General features: G+C 42.1%; 1 protein-coding gene across 4 annotated transcripts in view; it reads right to left on the bottom strand.

Moving 5' to 3' along the window:
* Positions 1 to 16740, bottom strand: part of RREB1 (ras responsive element binding protein 1) — a 176765-nt gene extending 160025 nt beyond the window's left edge. The window contains exons 1-2 of one of the 4 annotated variants that reach the window (XM_060774777.2): positions 16164 to 16740; positions 4747 to 4789 (exon numbers count right to left, since the gene is read on the bottom strand). The gene's annotated coding sequence lies outside the window, so the exon portion shown is untranslated. Of the gene's footprint in view, positions 1 to 4746; positions 4790 to 15324; positions 15552 to 16163 lie in introns of those variants that run through there. The other 3 variants (XM_060774779.2, XM_060774778.2, XM_067467514.1) reach the window with 3 other exon arrangements.
* Positions 16741 to 27564: the final 10824 nt, after the last annotated feature.

Here is a 27564-nt window from a genome sequence, read left to right as displayed (position 1 = left end):
TGAGCCTTCAAGTTGCCTATCAACGTATGGTGACCCCATGAATTTTTGCCAGGAAGAAATACTCAAGAGGATATTTTGATCATCCCTTCATTGGAACTATAACCTACAGCAACACTTGGTTGGCGGTCTCCCATCAAAGGCCCCTTCCACACAGCTATATAATGCAGAATATCAAGGCAGAAAATCTCACAATATCTGCTTCGATCTGGGTTATCTGCATCCATACTGCCATATATTCTAGTTCAAAGCAGATAATGTGGGATTTTATTCAGCTGTGTGGAAGCGGCCATTATATTAACCAGAGTTGACCCTGCTTAATGCAAGATCAGATGGGATCTGGTGCCTTTGAAGTATTGCCAAAATCTGAATTCTCTCTTTTGGGCATCACGAAAGACATTACATTGTAGTAATTCCCCAAAGATGCTGCAGCAGCTTGAAGTCAAATTATAATAAGAAGTCTGGCCTGAGTCTTCCAAATCTACTATTTGAAGAAAGGACAATATAAAGCAAAGAAATAGAGAAATAACCAAGAGCCTTCTTCCTGGTATATATCAGGCAATGTAGACTCTTACATAGAGGAAAAAAAATCGGGTAGGTTTAAAGAAATCAAGGGCCTTTTCTTTCCACATGTCATTCCCTCCAAACATAGGGATGTAATGCAGATGCTCATTTAAAGCAACAGAAAAGAACAAAAGGGGAAAAGGCAACATCCATCAGAGCCTTCTTTTCAATACTTAAGCATATCAATGCTTGTGGATTGGGAATGGGGATTCAATTGCTCTTTTCTCCTCCCTGCTGGTAGTGCCCCCTAAGTGAGTCTGCTGGTGAATCCTCCTTAAAACTATTCAGCTGCCCTGTCGGGGAGGCCTTCAAATTCCCTTAGCATTACTTACTTGAATCACATTGAATAAACAGTCTCCACCCGTCACCTACTTCTTTTGTCTATAGCAGCTATTCACAGAGAGCTACCTTTATTGACTGCAAGGTAAGGCGGCATGAAAAACTGGAGAGGTAGTTAGAACAAGCTGCGCTAGAAAAACAGACCTTCTGCTGGAGGCAACAGAATCCACAGGCAGCCCAGCTATGATAGGGTGTAATTTTAGATTCACTGCACTGGCCGTAAAAACATACCCATGGTCCAAAGAACAAACCTTCCTTTACAAGTTTGCTTGCATGCATCCATTTCTCACCAAAGAAGCCCAGATCGCCTTTGCACAATAAGTCAAACAAACTTTTTTTTTCACCTTTCATGGAGTAGTCATTGTGGGGACAAACTTCCCAGCAAAAGTTAAGAATCTATATAAATAAAAATGTAATGTTTGTGGGATAAACAGAACTCAAAAACCACTGGACGAATTGACATCAAATTTGGACACAAGACACCTAACAACCCAATGTATGTCCTTCACTCAAAAAAAATTGATTTTGTCATTCGGGAGTTGTAGTTGCTGGGATTTATAGTTCACCTACAATCAAAGAGCATTCTGAACCCCGCCAACGATGGAATTGACCAAACGTGGAATAACAGGACTCCCATGACCAACAGAAAGCACAAGAAGGGTTTGGTGAGCATTGACCTTGTGTTTGGGAGTTGTAGTTCATCTATATCCAGAGAGCACTGTGGACTCAAACAATGATGGACCTGGACCAAACTTGGCACGAATATTCCATATGCCCAAATATGAACACAGATGGAGTTTGGGGAAAATAGACGTTGACATTTGGGACTTGTCGGTACTGGGATTTATAGTTCACCTACAATCAAAGAGCATTCTGAACCCCACCAACGGCAGAATTGGGGCAAACTTCCCACACAGAATCCTCATACTTAAGGCCACCAGTCCAACTCCCTTCATAGGGCAAGAAAACATAATCAAAGCCTTCCTGATAAAGAGCCATCCAGCCATACATATAGATATATATGATTAACACACACACAGATATAGTATAATAGATTTGAAAGGGACCCCTAAAGGACAATTCTATGTCGCATGCTCCAGAGTACGCAAACCAGACAATCCCTACATCAACACTGACAAACAAACAACAAGAAATATTTTTTACAAGCATAAAGAAATTACATATACTAGAAACCAACACTTTCTCATTACTATGTTTTCCAGATCACTAGACTCGGCCACAGCAACGTGTGGCAGGGGATGGCTAGTATTAAATATGGGGATTGCTTTCAAACCAGGTTGTTGTAGGTTTTTTGGGTTGTATAGCCATGTTCTAGAAGCATTCTCTCCTGACCTTTTGCCTGCATCTGTGGCAAGCATCCTCACAACTTCTGAGGATGCTTGCCACAGATGCAGGCGAAACGTCAGGAGAGAATGTTTCTAGAACATGGCCATACAGCCCTAAAAACCTGCAACAACCCAGTGATTCTGGCCCTGAAAACCTTCGGCAATGCTTTCAACCATTACCATTTTAATATCAAGAACTAAAATGAGATTTAAGACGAAATGCTCTTGAAAAGGTATAATGTATCTACTGAACCAAATTAAAATTGTGTTGTCAAAGGCTTTTATGGCCGGAATCACAGCATTGCTGCGAGTTTTCCGGGAACTATGGTCATGTTCCAGAAGCATTCTCTCCTGACATTTCACCCACATCTATGGCAGGCATCCTCAGAGGTTGTGAGGTTTGTTGGAAACTAGGCAAGTGGGGGTTTATATATCTGTGGTATGTCCAGGGTGGGAGAAAGAACTCTTGTCTGTTTGAGGCAAGTGTGAATGTTGCAATTGATCACCTTGATTAGCACTGAATAGTCTTGCAGCTTCAAAGCTTGGCTGCTTCCTGCCTGGGGGAATACTTTGTTGGGAGGTGATTAGCTGGCCCTGATTGTTTCTTGTCTGGAGTTCCACCCATTTTTGAGTGTTACTCTTTATTTAAACCCCACTTGCCTAGTTTCCAACAAACCTCACAACCTCTGAGGTTGCCTGCCATAGATGTGGGTGAAACGTCAGGAGAAAATGCTTCTGGAACCTGGCCCAGAAAACTCACAGCAATCCAAATTAAAATTCCAATCATTTAGATACCCTTTATTTTTAGTCATGTTCCATCTCATAGAATGGATGTTCTTTGTTGCAGAATCCCAAGATTCAAACCACATTTAGCTATATAGCCAATAGTCCATTCCCATAAACAATGCCAATACTTCTTGGAAGATTCTGATAGTAAATAATAATGTTTCCAACCTTTTCAGCTATTTAAAGCAACCTATTGCTTATCTTTTACAAATGAATCAACCACACTAAGGGCAAGTGTACTTATACTTATTTCCCCCATCACAAGAAGCTAATCTTTCTTAATTTTGGCAGTTCTTTCATATCCTACAGAACAGCATTCTCTCAAACTCTACCTCCACACAAATATTTTGAATATGAACCAAGAAACAATAAAAGATGTTAAAGTTTTTTTAAATACCTGGTGACGCACCATTCACCACAGTAGAATGACAATAATAATATCACTCACACTATAACTCTGGTGACTATTCTACAAAAACAAATGCCACACTCTCAACCAGAGACTGACTGTGCATAAAGCTCACCAAAAGTCAACATGACAATGGCTAACAGTATTTGCAGTGGATAGCACACAGGGTTTAGATACAGTAAATCCATATTATTCCCTTTTGAGCTTCAATCTATATAAATAAAAATGTAATTTTTGTTTGTGGGATTAACATAACTCAAAAATTACTGGGCGAATTGACACCAAATTTGGACACGAGACACTTCTCAGGCCAATGAGTGACCATCACTCATAAAAACAATGAAAAACACTGCAGAAGGGACTTAAAAAGCCAAATAATAAAATACATTACAATGCATGTACAAAACCACATATATACACAAATATATACACAAATATGTACAGACACAAAACACATATACACAGACTGGGCCACAGCAATGCGTGGCAGGGGACGGCTAGTGGTAATTAATCTCAGATGCACCACTGTATCTCAACCCAAACTGTCTGCACATTGTGAAGCTAAGATGATACTCAGGGCCCTTCCAGGCAGGCCCTATATCCCAGGATCTGATCCCAGGTTTTCTGCTTTAAACTGGATTATATATGAGTCTGCACAGCCAGATAATCTGGGATAAAGAGAAAACCTGGGATCAGATCCTGTCTTGAAGGGCCTTCAGATGATACACAGCCAAGACTAAATATTACATGCAAGCAGAGAATTACATTTTCTTTTTAAAATCTGAATCACACTTTATGTATGTAACAATAAGTGATAGAAAACAGTTCAACAGTGGTTCCCAATCTTTGGTCCTTCAGGTGTTTTGGACTTCAGCTCCCACAATTCCTAACTGCTAGTAAGTTGGCTGGGATTTCTGGGAGTTGAAGTCCAAAACACCTGGAGGAACGAAGCTTGGGAGCCACTGCATTATACAAAGTAAAGGTAATTTTTCTGATAGGACATTGAAACTATCTTTTTGAATTTACACCTCTGACAATCTTCATTATATATTTTACTCCACATTTTTAGTGTTCTGGCCAAAGTCATGAAAACTAGTATAGGATTCCAAAATACTTTAGAAGTCTTAAGTGACCCATAAAATGCATGACAGCCTCCATTGCATCATTGGAAACCAAAAACATTCATAAATTCCACATATAAACTGTTAGTTAGATACATCCATTCCTCCCTTTTGGCTCACCCAACATTATAAATAAGGATATTTATTGAAGCAAGATCAATAGAAAATATAAAACAGTTCCTACCCTTTCTAAACTTTAGGTTGTTCTTCGAAAATGTACTTTATATCTGTAAAAAGAGAAAGATAATATAAATTACTGTGAGAAAGTGTGCATCAATTATATATAATTCTCTGTTTAAAAATCAAACGTTGTCAATACTTGAAAAAGTAATTCCCAGAATCCCTGTGACCATCCTAGCTGTCATTTGTCCCAGTTTCCCAAGATGTAATTATTCACATGGTACAATACACCATCCAGACAATACAAAACAACTTGAGGCAAAAGACAAAATATTTGAGAATGTCAGTAAAGGTACACATCGTGACTCTATGAGCACTCTAACTTCTTTGTGTCCTCACATATCTTACTGATGTTTGAATGAACAACATTACATCCCATCTGTGTTTGAATTCACTACACAGGCCAGTGCTTGAAGGGGCTCAAGGGGAGAGATAAACAAAAATTAAGGAGAATGTGTTATCGAAGGCTTTCATGGCCAGAATCACTGGGTTGCTATGAGTTTTCCGGGCTTTATGGCCATGTTCCAGAAGCATTCTCTTCTGACATTTCACCCACATCTATGGCAGGGCAGGCAGAAGTTGAGGGGTCTGATGGAAACTAGGCAAGTGAGGTTTATATGTCTGTGGAATGTCCAGGGTGGGAGGAAGAACTCTTGTCTGCTTGAGGCAGGTGTGAATGTTGCAATTGGCCAGCTTGATTAGCATTTAATGGCCTTGAAGCTTCAAAGCCTGGCTGGTTGCTGCAGGGGGGATCATTTGTTCAGAATCAATCAGGGACAGCTAATGCCTCTCAAAGGATTCCGTCAGGCATCAACCAGCCAGGCTTTGAAGCTGCAAGGCTATTCAATGCTAATCAGGGTGGCCAGATGCAACATTCACACTCGCCTCAAACAAAAAAGAGTTCTTTCACACACCCTGGACACTCCACAGATATATAAACCTCACTTGCCTAGTTTCCAACAAACCTCACAACCTCTGAGGATGCTTGCCATAGATGTGGGTGAAACGACAGGAGAGAATGCTTCTGGAGCATGACCATGCAGCCCGGAAAACTTACAGCAACCCAAAAATTAAGGAATTTCTTAGTTAAGGTTTACACCACCTTTAACCCTTCTATAAACTGGAGGCTATAATATGTTTTGATGGGTTGTTGCCATTAATCTATAATTATATTTAAAAGATAGATGCCCGATTAATTTGTAGGCAAGCCATTCATAAGTAAGTTTTAATCTTAGATTAAGGAGTAATGAGTAATTCTCAATGAATTATCCATGACAAAGAGAAGTTGTTCCTCTATATTGTGTATATAAGTAATAAACCTGTCATATGGCATCATATTTGAAGTTTCAACAACAATAACATAATACTTTGTAAATCTTATCAATAGATATCTATGTTTTTATATACTGTATATACTCGAGTATAAGCCTAGTTTTTCAGTCCTTTTTTTAAGGCTGAAAAATTCTCCCCCGGCTTATACTCGAGTCAATATTATTTATTATTTTACTTTGTTATTATTATTATTATTATTATTATTATTATTATTACATTTATTATTTTATTGTTGTTATTATATTTATTATTTTACTCTAATATTGTTACATTTATTATTTTACTGTATTGTTATTATTACATTTATTATTTTACTCTATTATTATTATTTTACTCTATTTATTATTATTGGAGGACATGTAAGCCTATTTACATTGAAGAAGGTTAGAATAATGGTTTAATCAGAGTTGGACAGTCTCATCTTGAATTACAGTTTTATGTAAATATTTAACCTACTGATGCCTAAATTAATATAATTTTATTGGTATCTATTTTTATTTTGAAATTGACCCATATTGACTCAGCTTATATTCGGGTCGGCTTATACTCGAGGTGCCTGAGCTTATATTCGGGTCGGCTTATACTCGAGTATATACGGTAATTCTCAATGAACTCAATAGGACTTCAGCCCAAAGCACCTGTTCTAACTACACTTGGTGGAAAATAAATTCCACAAAACGCTAGAGAATTGCTTATTTGCAAGATAATATTAATATTATTAGTCCCACAATATCATTAGTTCTCTGATATATACTGCTTTATAAAGACATAGATTGAAACAATATGTTGTGAGTCTCTATTGTCAGGATACTCAGCAACAGGAGTTTATTCACATTCACAATCCCGAATCGTATAGGAAAACATTAAACACTAGGGTTTTGTTTTGTCTGAACTGAAAGTTAGAGATGCCCAACTTTTAATTAAGAACAAATGTAATTTCATGTCATTTACCCAAGGAAAGGAACAAGAGAATGAATCCCTGATAGATGCACTTGGGTTAATTTTAGCATCCTTCTGTTTAGCTGCTTAGCAACACTTATCCTATGACCTTCTACACACCACCTACTTTCGCAAGGGATAACAAGTATAACCTCAGTGATCCAGCAATGATAACCAGTTTTGACTAGCTATGCAAGACTGCCTAAAATCAGCGATTGCTCGAGGAAGAAAGAAATACTCATACGTATGTCTCAAAACAAAACAACTTCACTAATAGGAGAAAATAAACAATCTAAATATGGGGGGGAAATGATGGAGATTCGTAAAACTTTTTTAAAAAATGCTATCTGCTTGTAGGCCCAACTACACTAAACAATGACCCTAGTAACAAATTAAAAAATCCCAATTTTCACACCTGTCATTTTGTTTCAACCAAATTCTTGACCATCAAAAAGCAAAACAAGGTTCACCATTTGATGCAGAGATGGATGTACCACCTGTACTGTATACATACAAAATAAAAGCCTAACTGCTCTTTGGTGTAGATCAGTCATTGGATGAAGTCTCAGAAAGTGAGTGATGGTACTGCAAGTCCCGTCATCCATGGTCCATCCTATTCAAACTGCAGTAGGATGTAGAGTGAGTGAAGGTACTGCAAATCTCTCAGGCCCTTTCCTTTCTCTTCTCATCCATTTGAGAATGTTAGAAATTTTTTTTTTGTTTTTTGTCGCATCAGGAGTGACTTGAGAAACTGCAAGTCACTTCTGGTGTCAGAGAATTGGCCGTCTGCAAGGACGTTGCCCAGGGGACGCCTGGATGTTTTGATGTTTGACCATCCTCGTGGAAGGCTTCTCTCATGTCCCTGCATGGAGAGCTGGAGCTGATAGAGGGAGCTCATCGACACTCTCCCCGGATTCAAACCTGCAACCTGTCAGTCTTCAGTCCTGCCGGCACAGGGGTTCAACCCACTGCGCCACCAGGGTGTTGCTATTAGCCACCTTGATCAGCACTAAATAGCCTTGCAGCTTCAAGGCCTGGCTGCTTCCTGCCCAGGGGAATCCTATATATATATATATATATATATATATATATATATATATATATATGTGTGTGTGTGTGTGTGTGTGTGTGTGTGTGTGTGTGTGTGTGGAATGATGTCCAGGATGGGAGAAAGAGTCAACTCTGGTCTGTTGGGGGCAAGTGTGAATGTTGCTATTGGCCACCTTGATTAGCATTGAATAGCCTTGCAGCTTCAAGGCCTGGCTGCTTCCTGCACAGGGAATCCTTTGTTGGGAGGTGTGAGCTGGAACTGATGTTGGATTTTAGGCAGGCATGGGCCAACTTTGCCCCTCCTTCCAGGTATAAGGAAGATAGGAGCTGGAGTCCACAACACCCGGAGGGAGGGCCCAAGTTGGCCCATGCTTGCTTTAGGCCAGTCTAGGGGTGTGGCCTATCTATTCAGTGGGCATGGCCATTCTCCCAGCCCTCCCCCCTCTCGCTCCCCTGACTGAGCAGCTGAACTTGCTGACGAAAGGTTGGCGATTTGAATTTGTGGAGCGCAGGGAGCTCCCACCGTTAGCCCCAGCTTCTGCTAATCTAGCAGTTTGAAAACATGCAAATGTGAGTAGATAAATAGGAACTACTACTGCGGGAAGGAAACGGCACTCCATGCTGGCCACATGATCTTAGAGGTGTCTATGGACAATGCCGGCTCTTGGGCTTGGAAATGGAGATGAGCACCTCCTCCCAGAGTGGGACATGACTAGACTTAATGTCAGGGGAAACCTTTATCAACTTTATACAACTTTATCAGGCCTGAATGTAAGGTCTGCCTGATTATGAAAATAAATAAAAACAAACTGCATTTAAAAACAGGCCTTTGACAACTTCAAAGGTTATGAAAAACTGCACCAAACTGCAATGGTACAAATATTACTTTTCTAAGCACAGCTAGCCCTACACTTTTCCATTTGGATATGGTTGGGATTACTGCGAGACAGAGACATCAGCTTCTGGGCGACTGCACTGAAACAACTAAAACCATTAGGTGTGTCTTAAGTGAAGGATGAAAAGAAGTGTTGTGGTCGCTTGATTGATTGGATGATGGAGCCATGCTGTTTCTGAGTTCCTAACACACAAAGGGGCCTATTCTCCAAGGGATGTACATAACACCCGCTGATGCTAATGGGCATTATGCAGACACATCAAGCCAGGGCTACACCTCTAAGCCTTTCAAAGGAGGGGGGGAAAAACAGAACCCTAAAACAAATATGGCTGGTGTGATCATGAGTCACTGGCATAGCCTTCGCTCTAGCATGTGCGCTCAAAAGCAGCATTCAGTTTTCTAAAGGGTAAGTTTTGTCAACCCTTCTCATATCCTATCAGAGAGTTTATCTACTACAGAGCTTCTTAAAGTTTTCCATTTGGGACCCCTTCTGGCCTGAGAAATGTTTGTGCGGCCCTAGGTATGTAAGTATGTAAAGCAGGTATAAAAACCAAAAATTTATAGGTTGCTGTGAATTTTCTAGCTATGTTCCAAAAGCATTCTCTCCTGACGTTTCACCCGCATCTATGACAGACATCCTCAGAGGCTGAGAGGTCTGTTGGAAACTAGGCAAGTGGGGTTTATCTATCTGTGGAATGTCCAGGGTGGGAGAAAGAACTCTTGTCTGCTTGAAGCAAGTGTGAATGTTGCAACTGGCCAGCTTGATTAGCATTTAATGGCCTTGCAGCTTCAAAGCCTAGCTGGTTGCTGCCTGGTTCTTTCTCCCACCCTGGAATTGTGAGTTTTCCAGCTGTACAGTCATGTTCCAGTAGCATTCTCTCCTGATGTTTCACCCACATCTATTATGAGCATCCTTGAGGGTTGAGGGGTCTGTTGGAAACTAGGCAAGTGAGATTTATATATCTGTGGAATGTCTCGGCTGGGAGAAAGAACTCTTGTCTGCTTGAAGCAAGTGTGAATGTTGCAACTGGGAAGCTTGATTAGCAGTTAATGGCCTTGCAGCTTCAAAGCCTGGCTGGTTGCTGCCTAGTTCTTTCTCCCATCCTGGAACTGTGAGTTTTCCAGGCTGTATGGCCATGTTCCAGTAGCATTCTCTCCTGACGTTTCGCCCACACCTATGGCAGGCATCCTCAGAGGTTGAAGGGTCTGTTGGAAACTAGGCAAGTGAGGTTTATATATCTGTGGAATGTCCAGGGTGGGAGAAAAAACTCTTGTCTGCTGGAGGCAAGTGCAATCATATACATTATTAATAATACAATTACAATATAAAGTATAGTACAATACAGTAATATAAAATACTGATATTGTACTATGCTAATAATATAATATACTGTGTGTGTGTGTGTCTCTCGTAAGCCGCTCCAAGTCCCCTTGGGGTGAGAAGGGCGGCATATAAATGTCATAAATAAATGAACACTCAAAAAGCAGGGGGAATCCAGACAAGAATCAATCATGTCCAGCTAACACTTCCAAACAAAGGATTCCCCAGGCTACAATCAGCCAGTCTTTGAAGCTGCAATGCCATTAAATGCTAATCAAGGTGGCCGATTGCAACATTCACACTTGCCTCAAGCAGACAAGAGTTCTTTCCTTCACCCTGGGCATTCCACAGATATATTAACCTTACTTGTATAGTTTCCCACATACCCCTCAACCTCTGAGGATGTCCGCCGTAGATGTGGGCAAAATGTCAGGAAGGAATGCTTCTGGCACATGGCCATACAGCCTGGAAAACTTGCAGCAGTGAAGTGATTCTGACCATGAAAGCCTTTGACAACACGGAAAATTCACAGTAAGCCAGTAAATATTTGGTTTTAATACCTGTTTCATATACCTGGGGCCACGCAAACATGGGCAAAACATCATAGAATCATACCGTTGGAAGAGACCTTATGGGTCATCCAGTCCAACCCCACCAAGAAGCAGGAAAATCGCATTTAATCTACCCTGACAGATGGCCATCCAGCCTGTTTAAAAGATTCCAAAGAAGGAGCCTACACCACACTCCAGAGCAGAGAGATCCACTGCTGAACAGCTCTCGCAACCAGAAAGTTCTTCCTAATGTTCTGGTGGAAGAATGTCATGAGAAAATGCTTCTGGAACATGGCCATACCGCCCAGCAAACTCACAGCAACCCAACTGCGGTGACCACAAATGGATCTGATCTGGAAGATAAGTCCTACCTATGCGAAGTTGCGATTTGGAGACTTATACACCCCCTTCAACTCACTGGATGGATGCTGAGGATGATTGACACTTGGCATGGGCGATTGGAGGACCAGGCATGGGAAACTTCGGCCTTCCAGGTGTTTTGGATTTCAACTCCCACAATTCCTAACAGCCTCAGGCCCCTTTCTTTTCCCCCTCAGCCGCTTAAGCGGCTGAGGGGGGAAAGGAAAGGGCCTGAGGCTGTTAGGAATTGTGGGAGTTGAAGTCCAAAACACCCAGAGGGCCGAAGTTTCCCCATACCTGCCTTTGGCACACACAGAAGAGGAAAGTCCAAACGCTGGCTGTCTCATCCCAATCATGTCACAGCGAGGGGCACATCAGACAACTTGACAAACTTTTTCAAACTTTTCCAAACCCTTCCTTCCTTCCAAAGGCAACCCCTGGAATTGCGAGGAGGAGACAGGCTCTGAAGCCCGGTTGAGTTTCGCCCTGGAATGCAAACTGCTCATCCGGATCTAAGTCTCTCCCTTTCCTTCTTCTCTCCCTTCTCTCTTCACCAGGAAAGGAGCAACAGAGGACAAAGTGCTGAGGCAGGCGAAAAAAGGCTGGCCCTCCCCTTTTATAACCTATCAAGGATGCCTTGCAGAGCAACTCCCAGAGGGGGGGGGGGGAGAGAAAGAGAGATAGTGTAACTCAGAGGTAGAGGGAAGGAAGGGAGCAAGCGCAGAAGGGAAGGCAAAGAGAGGAGGAGGAGGAGGGGGAACAGAAAGAGGAGCTTGAGCAAACGGATCAAACTGACATGACAAAGTTCAATCCACCTCAGAGAGGGAGAAAGTTTTTCAGCATCCCTAACTCTAACTCTGCCCAGCAACTAGATGCCTGCTGCCTGTTGCACAACTGCAAGTTGTTGGAGGAGGAAGAAGAGAAGGAGGAAGGGGGGCTGATGGGGATGCCAGTGAGCAACCCCTCCCCCCCCTTCTGCTCTTCTCTTTTTCCCCTTCAGCTCTTCTCCTTTTCCCCTTCCATCCCAGGAAGCAGCCACAAGTTTCTTCCTCTTCCCAACCATGACAAGTTTGACCAACTTCCTCAGCCTGGAAACATTTTTATTTATTTATTTATTTTGCAAAGTCAGCCACCTTGATTAGCATTTAATGGCATTGCAGCTTCAAAGACTGGCTGATTGCCGCCTGATAAATCCTCCATGTTGGTGCTTGGTGGAAGGAGAAGTTTGACTAACTTCCTCAGCCTGGAAACCTTATTATTATTACTATTATTACTATTATTATTATTATTTTGCAAAGTCAGCCACCTTGATTAGCATTTAATGGCATTGCAGCTTCAAAGACTGGCTGCTGCCTGAGGAATCCTCCATGTTGGTGCTTGGCGAAAGGAGACATTTTACAAACTTCCTCAGCCTGGAAACCTTATTATTATTATTTGCAAAGTCAGCCACCTCATTAGCATTTAATAGCATTGCAGCTTCAAAGACTGGCTGATTGCTGCCTGAGGAATCCTCTATGTTTTTGCTTGGAGGAAGGAGAAGTTTGACCAATTTCCTCAGCCTGGAAACCTTATTATTATTATTATTATTATTATTATTATTACTATTTTGCAAAGTCAGCCACCTTGTTTAACATTTAATGACATTGCAGCTTCAGAGACTGGCTGACTGCTGCCTGAGGAATCCTCTATGTTGTTGCTTGGAGGACAGAGAAGTTTAACCAACTTCCTCTGCCTGGAAACCTTATTATTATTATTATTATTATTTGCAAAGTCAGCTACCTCGATTAGCATTTAATGGCATTGCAGCTTCAAAGACTGGCTGATTTCTGCCTGAGGAACCCTCTATGTTGTTGCTTGGCGGAAGGAGAAGTTTGACCAACTTCCTCAGCCTGGAAACCTTATTATTATTATTATTATTATTATTATTATTATTATTTGCAAAGTCAGCCACCTCATTAGCATTTAATGGCATTGCAGCTTCAAAGACTGGCTGATTGCTGCCTGAGAAATCCTCTATGTTGTTGCTTGGAGGAAGGAGAAGTTTGACCAACTTCCTCAGCCTGGAAACCTTATTATTATGATTATTATTATTATTATTATTTGCAAAGTCAGCCACTTAGATTAGCATTTAATGGCATTGCAACTTCAAAGACTGGCTGATTGCTGCTTGAGGAATCCTCCATGTTGTTGCTTGGCGGAAGGAGAGAGAAACTTTCGAAGAGGAAGAAGGAGCAAAGAAGAGGAGGAACTCCATCCCTGTTTTCCTTAGGCCAAGGGAGAGGGGGAAGCGAAGGGGACCTGCCATCCAAGGGAGAGGCAGCTCCTCTCTCCTCTTTCTCTCTCTCTCTCTTCGCCTCTTAGCAACGATTAAGGTCGCAGTTTCCTAAGAGACGAGTCCCGACTCGTCTGCACACATCAACACCAAGTGTAGAAGAAGAGGAGGAGGAGGAAAAAGAGAGTTTGGCCAGAAAGTTTGGGGTGTAGCAACAACGGGAGGGGAAGAGGAATCCAAGGGGGGGGGGGGTATTAAAAGAAGGCGAGGATGCCACTTGGAGGGAGAGAGAAGGGAAAGAGCTGGACCAGCCAAGAAGTTGAGGACACGTTTTCTCTTTCCGCGTTTCGCTGGGGCTCCTTTTCCTGCCCTCGTGACGATGCGTCGTGCGCGTTTCCTTCTCCAAACCCACCAACACACACACACAGAGGCACTTGTGACACACACACAGCCATGCCTGGAAATTACAGACAGGCCCTACATCCCAGGGTTTCTGCTTTAAACCGGATCATAGGAGTCCACACGGCCAGATAATCTGGGATAAACAGAAAACCTGGGATTCGATCCTGGGATATAGGGCCTGTCTGGAAGGGCCCTAGATCCCAGGTTTTCTGCTTTACAACGGATTATACGAGCCCACACGTTCAAAAAATCCGGGATAATGAGAACCCCAGGGATAAAAGCCTGGCTGGAAGGGCCCTTGAGTAAGGCCCTATATCCCAGGGTTTCTGCTTTAAATCGGATTATATGAGTCCACACTGCCAGGTAATCTATTATAAATAGAAAACCTGGGATAATGGGCCTACCTGGAAGGGCCCTAAAGTAAGGCCCCATATCCCAGGTTTTCTTCTTTTACCCGGATTACATGAGTCCACACTGCCAGATAATGTGAGATGAACAGAAAGCCTAGGATAATGGGCCTGTCTGGAAAGGCCCTATATCCTAGGTTTTCTGCTTTTACCCGGATTAGATGAGTCCACACTGTCAGATAGTCCGGGATAAACAGAAACCGAGAATAGGCCTATCTGGAAGGGCCCTAGGGTAAGGCCCTATATCCTAGGTTTTCTGCTTTAACCTGGATTAGATAAGTCTACACTGTGAGATAATCCGGGATAAACAGAAAACTGAGAATAAGGGGGCTTGTCTGGAAGGGCCTTGGGTAAGGCACTTCCAGACAGGCCCTATTCCCAATGTTTTCTGTTTATCCCGGATTACCTGAGTCCGCACTGCCAGACAATCCGAGGTAAATAGCAGGGATAATGGGCCTATCTGGAAGAGCTGTAGGGTAAGTCTCTATAACCAAGGTTTTCTGCTTTAACCCGGATTATATGAGTCCACAGTGCCAGATAATCCGGAATAAACAGAAAAGCTGGGATCAGGTGCCTCGAATATAGGTCCTGCCTGAAAGTTTCTCCCCTCCTATTCCCCATCCCCGAAAAAAGCTCAACTCCGAAGCAAGTTATCCCAAAGCGGCTTGCATCTTCATGGCAGGCCGAGGAGGAAAAGGGAAGAGGAGGAGGAGAAGCCAAGGCAGGCACGGTCTTGTAAAGGCCCCCTCCCTCCCTCCTTCTCTCTCTCTCCCTCCCTCTCTCTTTCCTTCCCTCCTTTTCTCCCCGCCCGAGGCTGAAGGAGAGAGAGAGAGAAGAGAAGGGGGGGGGGGTTGCCAAAGAGAACGAGAAGTACCAAAGTGCGACTTAAAGCGAGAGGCGCGCCACACGCACAGAGCTCCGCGGATGCTGCTAATGCTGCTGCTCCCAGCCTCCGCCCTGAGCGAGAAGCAGCAACAGGCGGAAAAAGTTTGCAAAAAGACCCCCCCCCCCGCGAGAGAGGTGGTTTCTCCCTTCCCCCGCGCTCCTTTCTACCTTGAGTCAGCCGTTCCACTTCCAATCCGGGGGGGTGACGGATGAGAAGGAGGGATGAAACGCCACCTCACTCCCCATCCTCATCCATCCAAACCACCCGACTAACTGGGAAATATGGAGGAAAAAGAGAAGCCAGTGGGATGTCCTTGAGGAAGCCAATTGGGTTAAAAGATGCTGCTGTGCTGCTCCTTCCTCGCAGGCCCATCCAAAGCGGCTGGTTAAAAATAAACTTTGCAGTGGGAGGGGAGGAAGGAGGGAAGAGAAGGAGAGAGAGAGAGAGAGATGATCTGGACGGATTCCTGAGCTCAGACGGTTTAATATGGATGAGCATCAGGTCCTGCTGCAGGCAACTGGTTGGGACAGTTTGCAACGCGGAAGAAGGAAGATGGCAAGTCGGAAGCGGAGGGGGGGGGGAGAGAAAGAAAGGACCTCATCACACTAGAGCATGGATCCACTTTAAATCCGGGTTTTGGAGTTTAGAGAGGCCCAGAAAGGCCCTTTTCGAGAAAGAGAGAAGAGACAAGAAGCAGCAGCAGAAGAGGAAGGAAGTCTCGCCAGCATCCTCCACACAGAAACTTTTCCCAAACTTTCCAAACTGGAGACTTTGGCAAACATAAGGGAAAGTCCTCATAGCTATATACACGGAGCAGGGAAAACTCACATCAGCCCAAGCCATCCAAACAGTGACACAGACAGAGCAATACCTTTCAGTGCCAGGCTTCTCCTCCCTCTTCCTCATCCTCATCCTCCCCATCACCCTCTTTGCTTTGACTTTGAAGCCCCCTTAAAGAGGGGTGAGGTGTGTGTATGTGTTGTCCTTCATCCCAAGCTTTACTTACGTCCGATTTGCTCCGGATCGAGCCATGATGCAAAAAAAATGGTGATGATGGGCGGCGGAGTTCCTCCTTTCCAAGCGAACAAAAAAACAAAAGTAGGGGGGCTAGAGGGGATCCGCGGCGAGAGAGGAGCAAAGTTTGTCCCAGATGGGAGGAGGAGAAAAAGAGAGAGACGGGGGGGGGGTAGGAATCGAATTCAAAATGGCGTTTCTATGGATGTGCAAAGTTCATCAAGTCCGCAATAAGTTCCCGTCCGCTTCTGCTGCTCGGAGGAGGAGGAAGAGAGTTAGGCAGGCGATGTTGCCCCCCGTTTGGAGAGGCAGAGAAAGAGAGAGAGGCCTGGCGGTGGCTTCCTCTCTGGCCACCCCCTCCCCACTCATCCGCCGCTTCTCCCCCGAAGGAGACACATCACGTGTTGCTCCTGCGAGGCTCCGGGGGACGTGTGGCTCAGCCAGGCGGAGGAGGAGGAGAGGGTGCTGCTGCTGCCTGTTGCAAGCGGGAGCATCCCTCGCTGGCTCCTCTGCTCCGCTCCTCCTCCCAGCAGAAGAGAAGTCAAACTTTTCCTCCTCCTCCTCTTTTCCTCCTCCTCCTCCTCCTCGGCTGAGCAACTTCGATGAAACTTTCCTCCCCCCTCCTCCTCCTCCTCCTCCTCCCCATCAAGTCTGAACCCTCCCCCTTCTCAGCCCCCTCCCCATTATATACATAAAATATATTAATGTTATTTGTTTATTTCCTTCGAGAGGGAAGTGGCCACGCTCCGAAAGAAAGTCTCTCTCTACTCTTGTACCATCTGGCTGCGGCTAAACAGGCTCTCCCCCTCCATTACAGTACTTTGCAAAGGAGGAAGCAGAAAGACAGGAGGAGGAGGAGGAAGATAAAGCGGCAGGGATGATGCAGAACAGGCCAAGTGGCTTCCCCTGGCCCTTTCCCTCTCTCCCCGGCTGCCTTTTTTTTTAAAGGCCATTGACAACCAGGTGCCACGCACTCAGCCCAAGCCCTCTTTCTCTTTCTGTCTCTCCTGTTGTGGCTGCCACTCCAGCCTAGAGGGAGAAGGCCCTTCTACACAGCCCTCTATCCCAAAAGAGCAAGGCAGAAAATCCCAAAAGCAGATATTGTGGGACTTTCTACCTTGATATTCTGGGATGTAGGGCTGTGTGGAAGGGCCCTGAGTCTACACTGCCATATATTCCAGTCCAAAGCAAATATTGTGGGACTTTCTCTCTTGATATTCTGGGATATAGGGCTGTGTGGAAGGGCCCTGAGTTTACACTGCCATATATTCCAGTCCAAAGCAAATATTGTGGGACTTTCTCTCTTGATATTCTGGGATATAGGGCTGTGTGGAAGGGCCCTGAGTTTACACTGCCATATATTCCAGTCCAAAGCAAATATTGTGGGACTTTCTCTCTTGATATTCTGGGATATAGGGCTGTGTGGAAGGGCCCTGAGTCTACACTGCCATATATTCCAGTCCAAAGCAAATATTGTGGGACTTTCTCTCTTGATATTCTGGGATATAGGGCTGTGTGGAAGGGCCCTGAGTTTACACTGCCATATATTCCAGTCCAAAGCAAATATTGTGGGACTTTCTCTCTTGATATTCTGGGATATAGGGCTGTGTGGAAGGGCCCTGAGTCTACACTGCCATATATTCCAGTCCAAAGCAAATATTGTGGGACTTTCTCTCTTGATATTCTGGGATATAGGGCTGTGTGGAAGGGCCCTGAGTTTACACTGCCATATATTCCAGTCCAAAGCAAATATTGTGGGACTTTCTCTCTTGATATTCTGGGATATAGGGCTGTGTGGAAGGGCCCTGAGTCTACACTGCCATATATTCCAGTCCAAAGCAAATATTGTGGGACTTTCTCTCTTGATATTCTGGGATATAGGGCTGTGTGGAAGGGCCCTGAGTTTACACTGCCATATATTCCAGTCCAAAGCAGATATTGTGGGACTTTCTCTCTTGATATTCTGGGATGTAGGGCTGTGTAGAAGGGCCCTGAGTCTACACTGCCATATATTCCAGTCCAAAGCAGATATTGTGGGGTTTTCTCTCTTGATATTCTGGGATGTAGGACTGTGTGGAAGGGCCCTGAGTCTACACTGCCATATATTCCAGTCCAAAGCAGATATTGTGGGACTTTCTACCTTGATATTCTGGGATGTAGGGCTGTGTGGAAGGGCCCTGAGTCTACACTGCCATATATTCCAGTCCAAAGCAGATATTGTGGAGTTTTCTCTCTTGATATTCTGGGATGTAGGGCTGTGTGGAAGGGCCCTGAGTCTACACTGCCATATATTCCAGTCCAAAGCAGATATTGTGGGACTTTCTACCTTGATATTCTGGGATGTAGGGCTGTGTGGAAGGGCCCTGAGTCTACACTGCCATATATTCCAGTCCAAAGCAGATATTGTGGGGTTTTCTCTCTTGATATTCTGGGATGTAGGACTGTGTGGAAGGGCCCAGAGAGGCCAGGATGGAGCAACAAGTCCCTTAGCTTAGTAAAGCACCCTTCCCCACCTCCCTCCTATTGGCATATTCCCTGGCAAATATGCAGGAGGAGACTAAGGCCGGAATCACTGGGTTCCTGTGAGTTTTCCCAAGCTGTATGGTCATGTTCCAGAAGCAATCTACTGAGTTTCACCCACATCAATGGCAGGTATCCTCAGAGATTGTGAGGTTTATTAGAAACTGAGGGCCCTTCCACACAGCCCTATATCCCAGAATATCAAGGCAGAAAATCCCACATTATTTGAGTATGAACTCAGATAACACAGTACAAAACAGATATTGTAGGATTTTCTGCCTTGATGTTCTGGGATATAGGGCTGCATGGAAGGGCCTACAGATAATCTAGTTCAAAGCAGATATTGCAGGGTTTTCTGCCTTTATATTTTGGGATATAGGGCTGTGTGGAAGGGCCCACAGATAACCCAGTTCCAAGCAGATATTGTGGGGTTTTCTGCCTTGATATTCTCAGATATAGGGCTGTGTGGAAGGGCCCTCAGATAACCCAATTCAAAGAAGATATTGTGGGGTTTTCTGCATCTATGTCAAGCATCCTCAGAGGTTGTGAGGTCTGTCTGAAACTAGGCAAATAGGGTTTATATATAGCAAATATTGTGGGGTTTTCTGTCTTGATATTCTGGGATATAAGGTTGCGTGGAAGGTCCCTCAGATAACCTAGTTCAAAGAAGATATTGTGGGGTTTTCTGCATCTATGTCAGGCATCCTCAGAGGTTGTGAGGTCTGTCTGAAACTAGGCAAATGGGGTTTATTTATAGCAGATATTGTGGGGGTTTTCTGCCTTGATGTTCTGGGATATAGGGCTGTGTGGAAGGGCCCACAGACAACCCAGTTCCAAGCACATATTGTGAGGTTTTCTGCCTTGATATTCTGAGATATAGGGCTGTCTGGAAAGGCCCTAAGCAAGTGAAGTTAATATCTCTGTGGAATGCCCAGGGTGGGAGAAAGAACTCTGTCTGTTGGGGGCAAGTGTGAATGTTGCAAATAATCACCTTGATTAGCATTGCAAAGCTTTGCCTGGGTGATTCCTGCAAGGAATTTTCTCATCCTCCTTTTTCCTGGCTACCTGACCCACTGCCAGGCTTTGTGATTTCCTTGCTGCTTTAGGTCAAACTTCGCCTAATTAGTCTTGGTGACATTGCTCATTTGGTCTTAGGATGGACCTTCAGCCCTCCCCCGCCCCTATATTTTTGCAAAGTTTAGTTTAGACCCCTTCTAGACAGGCTCTGTATCCCAGGATCTGATCCCAGGTTATCTGTTTTAAACTGGATTATATGAGTCCTCACTGCCAGGCGGCTTATCGTGTCAGAAGCAAATAGAGAGTACAGTTAAAAACTTGGCTTTATGCTAAATGTCCTTTGACCAGAAGCTAGCCATTTTCTACTTTGAACTGGGATATATGGCAGTTTGGACTCAGATAACCCAGTTCAAAACAAATATTGTAGGTTATTCTGACTTGATATTCTGGGTTATACAGCTGTGTGGAAGGGCCCATAGAGTGCTCTGGTGTTGCCATATGAAGGTCCTCCACTGTGCATGTGGTATGGCTCAGACTGCATTGTAATAGATGGTCCTTTGTTTGCTCTTCTCCACATTCGCATGTTGTGGACTCCACTTTGTGGCCTCAGTTCTTAAAGTTGGCTCTGCACCTCGTGCCAGAGTGCAGTCTGTTCGGTGCCTTCTAAGTTGCCCAATCGTCTGTGTGCCCAAGAGGGAGTCTGTCATCTGGTATCAGCCATAGATTGAGGTTCAGAGGTTTAGCCTGCCACTTTTGGACTCTCATTTGCTGAGGTGTTCCTGCAAGTATCTCTGTAGATACTTGGTCCTTTCATTATTGGCTGCTACTTCCCGGAAAATGTCAAGATGTCAGGTGGTGCAATACTGGCTAAAAAGTATAATTTCTCCAGCAGTGTGGGGTGTAGACATCCTGTGATAATGTGGCATGTCTCATTAAGAGCCACATCCACTGTTTCAACATGATGAGATGTGTTCCACACTGGACATGCGTATTCAGCAGCAGAGTAGCAAAGCACAAGGGCAGATGTCCTATCTGGTTGTGATTCCCAGGTTGTGCCAGTCAGCTTTCATATGATATTATATCTAGCACCCACTTTTTGTTTGATAGTCAAGCTGTGCTTCTTATAAGTTAGATCCTGGCCCAGAGTGACTCCCAGGTATTTGGGTGTGCTGCAATGCTCCAGTGGGATTCCTTCCCAGGTAATCCTCAGACTCTCTATCCCTTCTGGCAGTGGCTGATTATTTGTGTAAATGTTAAACATTGATGGAGCAAGCACACTCCCCTGAGGCAGACCATTCTTCTGTTTTTGCCATCTGCTTTTCTGGCCCTGGAACTCAACAAAAAGCTCCTGTTTTGTAGCAGATTTCCTATGAAGCGGGTGAGGTGATAATCCTTTGTGATATTACAAGTTATTTTCAGGAGAAGTATCATAAATTGCTGACAGGTCTATGAAGACAGCTCCTGTAATCTTCTGCCTTTCAAAACCATCTTCTATGTGCTGAGCCAGGTTCAACATTTGTGATGTGCAACTTTGCAGCATGCAACCAAACATACTGCCAGATAATCTGGGATAAACAGAAATCCTAGGATCAGATCCAACGATATAGGGCCTGTTTGGAAGGACACTTTGTGTTTTAGCATCCATTCTTATTTGTCTCTTTCCCATTTTTTAAAAAAAGCCTACCCATTTGAAATATGTTTCCTTTCAAAATCAGGCATTTAGATTGGTTTTTCCTCCTCACAGTTTTGTTAGTAGTTTGAGCATTGGACTTCAGCTCCATCTACACTGCCATATAATGCAGTTCAAAACTGGCCAGTATAGTCCAGACAGGCCCTATATCCCGGTATCTGATCCCAGGTTTTCTGTTCATCCCAGATTATCTGGCAGTGCAGATTTATACAATCCAGTTTAAAGCAGAAAACCTGGGATTGGATTCTGGGATATAGGGCCTGTCTGGAAGGGCCCTTATACAGTATAATGTAATCCAATGCAGTTAAAATCATTATATAAATCTGACTACATAATGCAGTTTCAAACCACATTATATGGTAGTGTCAAAGGAGCCCTGAGACTCTGGAGATTAGGGCCTTTTTCCACACAGCTAAATAAATATATACATACACATATACATATAAAATCTGAAATAATAGGATGGGATTAATTTAAATGGATTCTTTCTCTGATAGTGCAGAGAGAAAGTCCTTAGGAACATCAGCTTTCCCACCACATTTTCTGCTTCGAAGTGGAATCAGTGTGGACTCAGACAACCCAGCAGATATTGTGGGATTTTCTACCTTGATATTCTGGGTTATATGGCTGTGTGGAAGGTCCCTAGGGTTAAAATCCCCATTTGACCTTGGGCCAGTCACACTGTTTCATCCTCAAAGGAAAGCAATGGAAACCTCATCTGAACAAAACTTGCCAAGGGTCACCATTGGTTAGAAACAACTTGAAAGCTCACAACAACAAATGCTGAGAAACAGGCAGTCCCCAAGTTACAAGCATGCAATTTACAAATGACACATAGTTAAGAACCAGACAACAGGAAGTGAGAGAAATCTACCCCTCGGAAAGGAAATTCACTCCTGGAAGAGTTCTCATAGAGAAAGGGGGTCTCCACCAAAGCTTTCTCTGCAATCCTTGTCGCCACAAGAAGCTGAGTTTTTAAAAATCCAATTCTCACAGGGACAGAAAGTGAGGTGAAATTTTCTGAAGAGGGGCACAGATACCCAAACAAACACTGCAGGGGTGTTAACCCTTCCCTGTGTCATCCAAAGCCTATACACACACACACACACACAAACATCCTGTCCCCTGCCACATGTTGCTATGGCCCAGTCTGTGCATATGTGTTTTGTATGTGTATATGAGTGTGTGTGTATGTGGTTTTGTGCATGCATTGTAATGTTTTGGGTTTTTTTGCTTTTAAAGTCTCTTCCGCTGTGTTTGTGTGTGTGTGTGTTTATGAGTGATGGTCACTTGTTGGTCTGATGGGTGTATTATGTCCAAATTTGGTGTCAATTCGCTTAGTGGTTTTTGAGTTATGTTAATCCCTCAATTTATTTATTTATTTAGCAGTTTTGTATACCGGTCTTCTCACCTCCATCGAGGGACTCAGGCCGGTTTCCAGCATCAATATTATAACCATCATTTAAAAACATTGTATTCCAGATTACACTAAGACATTAAAAACAAATACAATCATAAGAATGAATATTACATTTTATTTATATAGATATATATACACACACACATACACATATAATACACCCACACATCTATCGATCTTAAAAATGTACATGTTCCAACTTACACACAAATTCAGCTTAATAACAAACCTACAGACCCTATCTTGTTCATCATATAGGGACTGCCTATACATGTTTTCCCACTTTGTGTTTTGTAAAGTTTTTCACCAGGTAGTTTAGAAGTATACAGCTGGTAGGTATGCATATTTATTCAGTAGTGGAGTTCAGTAGGGTTTGTTTCTCCCAAAATATGGATTTCATTGTGGCCTTTACACTGGCTTTTGATTTGAGCATAAACAATGCAGTACTTCATGTTATGGATTCACTTCTGTGTATTCTCAGCTTTTTTTTTCCAATAAAGAACTATAGTAGTACACCACAGGAGCATTCATGCAATAAGACTATGGTGTTTTGTTTTGTTTTTGGATCATTGGTGGTAATCAATTCAGGTTCCAATTCCATATGATCACACAGGCATAAGAGAATGAAGGGATAAACAGCTGGAGAACATATGTATTTCTTAGCTAATAAATGGCCTTCCAGAATGATAACCACAATGTTTAAAGTTGGGTTACAAGGTTATTATTTCCCATGGAAAAGTTTGTGTAGAAATGAACAAATAACTAAACAAAAGTAAGACTGGAGACAAAAATTATAAAATACCTAAAGGATTATAAACATTCAAGGAAATTTAATTATTTAATTCTACCTCTGTGTTTGTGTAATATATAATACACAAACATACACATATATAATCTGAAATAATAGAATGGGATTAATTTAAAAAAAAATTTCTCCGAATAGTGCAGAGAAAGTCATTAGGAACATCAGCTTTCCATCCCAAAACAAGAATATCTGTTTTGGGACCAATAATAATAATAATTGTTTACAGAGTTTCTTGTATATTGTCTCACACTTACGAAAATAAATGCTCAGCAATTATGTTGTGATATACAGAATAATGCAACATATAGCTGAGAAAGTATATTTGATCTTTAAAACCAAGTTTTGGTATATTTTATTTTTGACTCTGAGTTTCGTAAAGGAAAGCGGGGTCACATGAACAAGCCATAACTTTACAAGTGGAACTTGTACAAAAATGTATTTGCTTTTTCAATGGGTTGTGCTGTTCCGGTTACATACAAACGAATACTTAGGGCCCTTCCACACAGCCCTATATCCCAGAATATCAAGGCAGAAAATCCCACATTACCTGCTTTGACCTGAGTTACCTAAATCCACACTCAGATAATGTGGGATTTTCTGCTTTGATATTCTGGAATATAGGGCTGTGTGGAAGCGCCCTCACTGGAAACCAGGTAGAAGGCCTAAGATTCAGTCCTCGATTGGTCCAATTAAAATGAAGTCAAGTAAAAAATTAATACATCTGAGAAAGACATATGCATCAAAGATTTTGAAGAACTGCTGGTAGTTCAAGAGGGCAGAACAGCACTAGCTGGACCATGAGTCTGATGTAGCATGGGACAGCTTCCTATGTCTACTGCTAATTGTGGTCGGACCAGAAAGAAGTAGCACACTCATATATCCAACAAGTATGTCATGGGAAACCAGATAGTGTTGAAGAGTACTCTCCCACTATCTAAGATGCCCCATCTCAATTGAGAGTGACCTCTGAACCCATTGCATCAACCCATAAAGAAGATCCAATTTGCTCATGCTGATAGGCATATGCAAATTTTGAAAGAAATATTATGATTTAAATACCTCCTGAATCTGCTGTCCAGGTGCTGTCACCTGTTGATAAGTAACTTCAAGACCCATGCCCCCCCCTTCTTTAATCGCCCAAGAATTGGACTAGCCAGTCCTTCAAGTGCTAAATTGAGAAGTGTCTTTGAATAACCCTTCAAAAAGAGGGCTTGTGTAGAGTGACACATGTGACCACCCCATCTCATTTTCCATTTCCTGTTCACGACCAGGAGGCAATCATTTTATTTATTTATTTATTTATTTATTTACTATAATATTAGAAGTGGCATCAGGAATTCAAGTAGTAACTAAAATCAAATATCTGGGGACTGGGGATAAATTTAACTGCAAAGAACATGCAACTTCTTAAGAACAATTACAAAAAGAAATGGGGCAAAATTAAGAAGGAATTAGAAAATTGGAAACATCTAAATTTGTCATTGTTAGGCAGAATCTTGGCAACAGAAATGATGGTCCTACCAAAATTATTATTTCTATTCCAATCCATCCCAATTATCGGGAACTTTAAAACTTTCAAGAATTGGAACAGTGAAATATCTCACCCCGAGGGGGATTCAGAGTGGCTTACAATTTGGCAAAAATCAATACTACATTATAAAAGAGAAAAGCAATTACATGACATAGTTCACTAAAATCAACCAATCAATACAAATAAAACAATTAAAACATATTAAGCATATTAAAATATCATAAAACATTTTGAACACTGCATCAGGTCCCATACAAGACTGCTTAGACTCCAGCATTCTTCACCACTGGCCATGCTGGCTAGGACTGGTGGGAGTTGCAGCCCATCTTTTTCTTCCCTTCTGTGTTCCTTCTGCCAAAACAAAAAAGTGCAGTTTTCATGCATTAACAGGGACCAGCTGAAAGAAGCATTCCTCTTTTTTTTTTTTTTAATATTTTTTATTGCGTTTTTGTGTGATTACAAGGAAAGTGGGGGAATAATTGTGAAGGAGATAGTAAAGTAGGAAATGATAGTAAATATTGGGTGTTGTGTAGAGAAAAGATCTACACACACACCAAAAAAAAAAAGAAAAAAAAAAGAGGCTCAAAAAGTGCAAGAAAAAAGGGGGAGATATATATCTGAAAAGTAAAAAAAAAAGAGAAAAGAGAAAAAAGTAAAAAAAAAATAAATAAAAAAGAGTAAAAAATCAAAAAGTAAAAAATAAAAAATAAAGTTGGTGGACTTCCATCTGTTCTTTGAAGATCTGTATTTGTTTTAAAGGAAATAAAAATGGAAAAAAAGATAATATCCAAGTCCATAATCTGGAAAGAAGTTGTGGTGTCCTTCATTACTAATGGTTCTATATGCTTTCCTGTGATACAGATATTTTTATTTTGTTGTGGTTTTCAGGAAACGACCTCTATATTTTGATGTTTGAGATAGTTTTTCACCAAGTCCCAGTTTGTTTGCTTATTCGGTTTTCCTTCAGTCGGTGTCAGCCAGTACGTCAACTCATCCATGTTCATCATTTCTAATATCTTACATTGCCATTCTTCAATTTGTGGTATCTCACTCTGTCTCCATCTTTTGGCATATACAATCCTGGCTGCTATAATCAAATAGTTAAAAATAATATCTTTATTTTTATCTCCAGTTGTATTGTACATTCCAAGCAGGAAGAACTCTGGTTCTTTCTTTATTTTTATCTCAAGTATTTTTTGTATATTGTTATGAATTGTATTCCAAAATTTTTTTGCTTTCGGGCACGTCCACCACATATGGTAGAAGGACCCTATGTATTGATCACATTTCCAACACCTGTCGGGTGCCTTCTTGTCAAACTTTGAGATTTTTTGTGGTGTAATATACCACCTATGTATCATTTTAATTTGATTTTCTTTTAAATTATAGGAGTAGGTGTATTTCATTCTCTGGTTCCAAATCTTCTCCCATTGTTCCAAGCAAATTTGATGGCCTATATTTTGTGCCCATTTAATCATAGATTCTTTTATTTGCTCTGTTTCCGTTGTCCATTCTAATAGTTTTTTATAGATTTTTGTTATTATTTTATTATTTGTCTTAATAATAATGTCCCAAAATCCCTCCTTGTTTCCAAAGTTTGATTCTTTATCAATTTTATAGCAGTCCAATATTTGTCTGTAATTTAACCATGATAGGGTGGTAAAAATTTTTTTGATCTCCTTTTCTTCTTTTAGTATAAATGTCCCCTTTTCTGCCCTGATTAGGTCTTCATAGGTGGGCCATGCTTCCCAGCCAAGCTCTCTCCGTTGAAATGCTTCCAAGGGTGACAGCCATAGTGGTGTATTGTTATAAAATCTTCTTTTATATTTTTCCCAAACTTTGATTAAGCCAGCTCTAATATAGTGATTTGTAAAATTTTTCTCAATCTTAATTTTATCATACCACAAATAGGCATGCCACCCTCGCCTTAGGTCTGCCCCCTCCAATGTTAAGACATTTCTCTTTTGTAAGGTAGTCCAATCTTTAATCCAGCTAAGGCAGCAGGCTTCATAATATGTTTTCAAGTCCGGTAGTCCAAGGCCGCCTCTCTTTATTTCATCTATTAGAATTAACCTTTTTATCCTCGGTTTTTTCCCTTGCCAAATGAATCTGGAGATGTCCTTATTCCATATATTAAAAATATTCATATTTCTTATTATTGGCAGGGATTGGAAAAGAAATAGCATTTTTGGGAGAATGTTCATTTTGATTATCGAGATTCGTCCTAATAGGGAAAGTTTTAAGTTTTTCCAGTTTTCTAGGTTTTTTTTAATTTCTTTCCATTTTTGTTCGTAGTTATTTTTCATTAATTGCGAGTTTTTTGCTGTCAGTGTTACACCCAAATATTTTATCTTCTCTACTATTTGGAATTCCGTTAGACGTGCGAGTTCCTCTTTTTTCTTTATTTTTC

The sequence above is a fragment of the Anolis sagrei genome, chromosome 4, assembly GCF_037176765.1.
Source record: "Anolis sagrei isolate rAnoSag1 chromosome 4, rAnoSag1.mat, whole genome shotgun sequence".
Classification (NCBI taxonomy): domain Eukaryota; kingdom Metazoa; phylum Chordata; class Lepidosauria; order Squamata; family Dactyloidae; genus Anolis; species Anolis sagrei.
Note: the sequence above shows the minus strand (reverse complement) of the source record. Positions and strands in the feature narration are given on the sequence as shown.